Source organism: Enhydra lutris, unplaced genomic scaffold (genome assembly GCF_002288905.1).
Source record: "Enhydra lutris kenyoni isolate GAN:26980312 unplaced genomic scaffold, ASM228890v2 scaffoldscaffold15, whole genome shotgun sequence".
NCBI classification, from domain to species: Eukaryota; Metazoa; Chordata; class Mammalia; order Carnivora; family Mustelidae; genus Enhydra; species Enhydra lutris.
In genome coordinates this window covers 35,981,731-35,987,730 of record NW_019154099.1, presented here as the reverse complement: position 1 = coordinate 35,987,730, position 6,000 = coordinate 35,981,731, and positions in this window count along the sequence as shown.

The following is a 6,000-nucleotide window of genomic DNA, read 5'->3' as shown; positions in this document are numbered from 1 at the left end:
TATATATATATATATATATATATATATATATATATATATACAAAAAGTAGCATCAGCAATTTGTTTTGCAGTGGGCCTTCATAGAGGCATCATGTACCCTGAGCAGGAGTGGCCCTGCCAAGCTCCTTCCCCAGGAATTACATTCAGAATCTCAGTATTAAGCCATCATAGCTTTGAACTATGTGAGCATCTGTGCTTTATTTACATTTATTTTGTTCATTCATTAGCAAGATGTGCCCTAAGGTATTAGAAAAGCCTACAAGAGGTTATTTTTTGGGTCTGGGAATACTAAAAAAAAAAAAAAAAAAAAAAAAGTAACAGTAACTGCTTCATTGCTTTACATCATTTCAGTTTACAAAGGGTTTCATAGGAACACTCTATTTTTGGATAATTGTGGAAACTTGTCTGATTTCAGAGGTATTTTTATGAAATATATAGTATCTCACAGTATATTTCTTACACAGCAGAAATATATGAATCTCGGAGGAGTTTCCATAGCTGTTCCAAAATTCAATATTCCTAAGGTTATATAGCCTAAGCATTATTTTTTACTTTTCTGCACATACACCCAGGTATTTAACAGACAATGTAAGGGGATACATTTAGGTAAGTTCTATAGTAATGAGATAATCTAAGATACAGCTGAGGACTGGTTTTTAGTTTCCTTAGATAAATCACATCTCTGCCACTACATGTCATCTGGGGACTGTCTTGTCATTTTTTTACCCATATATTTTATTTCTGTTTGAGTCTATATTTATTTAAACATGGAACTCAGCACTTTCACTGGTTCAACAGGAAATCCATCATACTGTGCATTTGGAATTATTCATGAACAACTGAAAGTCACAGGGAAATCCATAAAGGGTCATGCTATTTATTGCACACCCTCTGTCATCTTACAAATCACTGTTATCCTCTCCCCAACTCTTTCCTGCATTCCCCTTTCCATCTGTCTTCTTCTCTAACTACAATTTATCTTCTTTCTATTGTGCACAGTATTATCCTACTTCCTCTCAAGCTTTTGAGATCAGAGCTTCCATAACACATTTATTTGTTTTTTTTTTTCTATAAAGATTTATATTTCTTTAAAATGAATGTTTACCTATTGGCATGAAGAATAAAATTTATTCCTCCCATTATAAATGATGATGTGGAATGGAAGAAGGATGATGTGGAATGGAAGAAGGAATAGCTTGTATTTGTGTGTATATATATGCATTTCTATGCATGCACATATGTGTGCATGAGAGAGAACAGCATGATATATATACACAGGATAGTCCTGTAACTTTAATAAAGAGAGATAATGGTGACCAGTTATTTTAGCCCGTATTCTCTAGAAAACAGGAAGACAAGAATTAAAAGTGTTTATACTTTAAGAAGAAGATGAAAAACCAGAAAGATGAAGATGGGAAAACAGGAAGTGAGGCAAGGAAAGATGTTAAGCAATGCCAAGTAATGCACTGCTGTGCTGGACACTGCAGGCAATGATCTACAATGTGGCATTCACGAAAGTTCTTGGTCCTCATTAACACAGAACTTATCTTCTGGAGAAAAAAAGGTGGGAAGATTTTTTTTTTTCACACAGCTACTTCCTAATTCTCAGCATAACTTATTTTAACTTTTTAACAGTTAACTTATTTTAGTTAGAGACAAAGAGAAAGGGAAGGTGAGGAACAATGCTTAATCTTTCAATAAGAGTGACTTCCGATAATAATCTTCTTAAACATAGAAGCAACAATTTTGGAGGGTAGATTGTTCATTGTGTGGGACTATCCAGGCCATTCCTGGCATCCTTGGGCTTGCTCATTGATACAAGTTGTATTCCCTGTTACTATGACATCTGAAAATGCCTTCACATCTTTCTCAGGGTGGGGTAAATACCACCCTTATTTGTGATCTATTATTAATCCAAATCATACTATATTTTAATCAGTGAGCAGTTCAGATTGAATCTTGACATTACTTATAATTTCACATCTAGTATCTATTTAGTTACACAGCCTTTTCTAGATAGCGTTTTGCAGATTTATTATATCAATATGGTTACCAGAGAACCAAAAGCTCTTTTTCGTCTTTTTGTCTCATCCCTAAAATGTTAATTTACCTCAGGATTCTATCTTCAGCTTTGGTCTTATTTTCACCTCTGTATTAAAATGATGTAATTGACTGTCCTGGTTTTAACTTTCATCCATATACTGAAGACTACTAGATATAAATTTCCAGCAGAGGATTCTGCATTGAGTTTAAGAAATGAATGCCTAATGTGCTCTGGACACCTGTACTTGGATTCATTGAAGACACCTGAAACTCATTATCTGTAAAGGCAAATTCATATTCCTTGCTCCCAGACTGGTTTATATTCGCATATTTTCTGTCTCATTTCATGGAAGATACATTTATTCTCTTACACATATTACCATATAATAAAATTATTCTTGACATTTTTTTCTTCATTTCCCATATCTAATCCTTCAAAAATCTTGGGATCTTATTTTTGTACAGGAAAAGGTGAAGTCCACTTTATATTAGGCATCAGTCACTACAAAAAGGCTTAAGTACTATAAAATCAACTGTTAATGTATAGCTGGTTAAAAATGTAATATAAATTATTTAAATAGTATCCTCTTACTGCTCTCATTTAATATCATATCTGGAGAACTTCTTGTGTTTGGTAGGTTGGTTTTACTGGCCACTAGGAACACATACATTATTAAGGGAAAAACACTTGACAAATATAATCAGAAAACACAACATGAAGCAAACATGAGAAACGTTATTAGTTCCTTTGTTGTTCTCACATCTTTCTATGGATCTGTGAGTTGGGTTTGAAATGGACAGCTTTATTTAATATTAATAATTTTTCCTGGCTATGACTTGCTTATCCTGGTTTTGATGTACTTTTCCTGAGCAGTGAGGGTCTAAAAATTTTAATTTATGAACAAAGACTACCTTCTTGATCAGCTAACCTACAATCAAATTTATTTGATTCTGTGTGGATCCTTAAGCCAGATTTTCAATTTGTACCTGAAAAGCCCCATGCTGGCTATAATAAAAACTTAATTGTCAAGTAGACAAGAGGAATGGATGTTTTTCTCCAGTTTACTCTTTTCTAGTATATATATCCTGTTTGGATCCCTGTATGTAAATTTTCCTAATGCTATTAGGAAAATGCAAGATTTTTTTTGTTTTTTTAAATACCTGGTATGTTCTGTTTCTTTAGGTAAATTGGTGACCTCTATAGTAGGTAAGGTTAAATCAGGCAAAACTTTCAGTATTGTTTTGTAGCACTACTGAATATTTACTTTCCAAATTTAGGAAAGGACATTATTGTTATTAAGTCAGTGCAGTTCCTGGTTAGAATTGGGTAGCTAGTGGTAGAGATATTTGCAGTTCCAGAGACTGAAGAAAAAGTTAGATGGGATTAGCCTCTCTATGTGCCATTTTGCTGGCACTAGTTATTATCAGAGTAACTCAGAAGGGACTATCACTGGATAAAGGATGAATGTCCTAATTATTAACTTGATAAATCGCAAGAGATAAAATTTAGAAGAGGTTTTTGTTTTTGTTTTCCTATCAAAATTCTTTATTAGTTTTGGAGTCATATGGGATCCAATAAGAGAGGGAGCCATTATGGTATATGCAAGAGGTTCCACAATCCTAGAGTTAAGTTTTAACTTGTTAGTCATTTAGAATGCTTTTGGACAAGAAATAATAGCAATAAAATTATACAAATATTAAGTTATGATTGAATTACTCCGGACTTTAATTTTTTTTAATATTGATTTGGCTTTTGATTTCATTGGCTCTTAGGTTTGGCATTTGTATCTAGGAAAAAGTAACATCTGGGGATAATTAGATCATGAAAATAAAATATTAACTAGATAAATTTTAGTTTATTAAAAGAAAAACAGGAATGGAAGAATAAATTTTTAGGAGCCAAGGAAGTAAAAAACTTCTTTAATATTTCATTTGCAACTCTTTACTGATTAATAATTATAGCTTGTTGCCAAGTATTGGCTTACCCAAAAGGAAAAGACATGTATTCCCTTCATCAGGTCTCACCTTCATAAGAAAAAGGTGAATGTGGTTCTTGTCTTGCTGAAGCCACCTTCATGCTGTCTCAGCAGATAGCAGTACTGGGCAGAAGTGTTCAGCATTCTCAAGGAAGGTGAAAGCATTAGTATGCCCACTTCACAAGTACAAAAAGTCTACTGGTCCATTTTCTTTAAGAATATTTCAGTATTGAGGTATGTAAATCTGGGCCTTAACGGTTTGGCTGCTGTTGTATAGATGGCCAGATCGCCACATGGATCTGGTAACATTTGTGTCTGATAATTTTGATAGGAAATGACAGAGGACTCTGGGAGTCCTCTATAAATTATAAGTGTGCGTGGCATGAACAAATTGCTTATAATTTCTTGAATATGGGTATTAACTCATAGCCTCATAGCCTTTATAGTTTTGATATAAGTATTTCTAATCTTCCTTGATTTTCAAACTGGAATAATTTAATTAGACAAAATCTAGACAGTTTGTAAAGATGCAATTACTTTTTATTTTTTTAACACAAACTCATTTTATTTTTTATTTTTTTTATTTTATTTTTTATAAACATATAATATATTTTTATCCCCAGGGGCACAGGTCTGTGAATCGCCAGGTTTACACACTTCACAGCACTCACCATAGCACATACCCTCCCCAATGTCCATAATCCCCCCCCAACCCCCCTCCCCCCATTAACCCTCAGTTTGTTTCGTGAGATTAAGAGTCACTTATGGTTTGTCTCCCTCCCAATCCCATCTTGTTTCATTTACTCTTCTCCTACCCGCTTAACCCCCATGTTGCATCTCCTCTCCCTCATATCAGGGAGATCATATGATAGTTGTCTTTCTCCGATTGACTTATTTCGCTAAGCATGATACCCTCTAGTTCCATCCACGTCGTCACAAATGGCAAGATTTCATTTCTTTTGATGGCTGCATAGTATTCCATTGTGTATATATACCACCTCTTCTTTATCCATTCGTCTGTTGATGGACATCTAGGTTCCTTCCATAGTTTGGCTATTGTAGACATTGCTGCTATAAACATTCGGGTGCACATGCCCCTTCGGATCACTACGTTTGTATCTTTAGGGTAAATACCCAGCAGTGCAATTGCTGGGTCATAGGGTAGTTCTATTTTCAACATTTTGAGGAACCTCCATGCTGTTTTGCAGAGTGGTTGCACCAGCTTGCATTCCCACCAACAGTGTAGGAGGGTTCCCCTTTCTCCGCATCCTCGCCAGCATCTGTCATTTCCTGACTTGTTCATTTTAGCCATTCTGACTGGTGTGAGGTGGTATCTCATTGTGGTTTTGATTTGTATTTCCCTGATGCCGAGTGATGTGGAGCACTTTTTCATGTGTCTGTTGGCCATCTGGATGTCTTCTTTGCAGAAATGTCTGTTCATGTCCTCTGCCCATTTCTTGATTGGATTATTTGTTCTTTGGGTGTTGAGTTTGCTAAGTTCTTTATAGATTTTGGACACTAGCCCTTTATCTGATATGTCATTTGCAAATATCTTCTCCCATTCTGTCAGTTGTCTTTTGGTTTTGTTAACTGTTTCCTTTGCTGTGCAAAAGCTTTTGATCTTGATAAAATCCCAATAGTTCATTTTTGCCCTTGCTTCCCTTGCCTTTGGCGATGTTCCTAGGAAGATGTTGCTGCGGCTGAGGTCGAAGAGGTTGCTGCCTGTGTTCTCCTCAAGGATTTTGATGGATTCCTTTCTCACATTGAGATCCTTCATCCATTTGGGTCTATTTTCGTGTGTGGTGTAAGGAAATGATCCAATTTCATTTTTCTGCATGTGGCTGTCCAATTTTCCCAACACCATTTATTGAAGAGGCTGTCTTTTTTCCATTGGACATTCTTTCCTGCTTCGTCGAAGATGAGTTGACCATAGAGTTGAGGGTCTATTTCTGGGCTCTCTATTCTGTTCCATTGATCTATG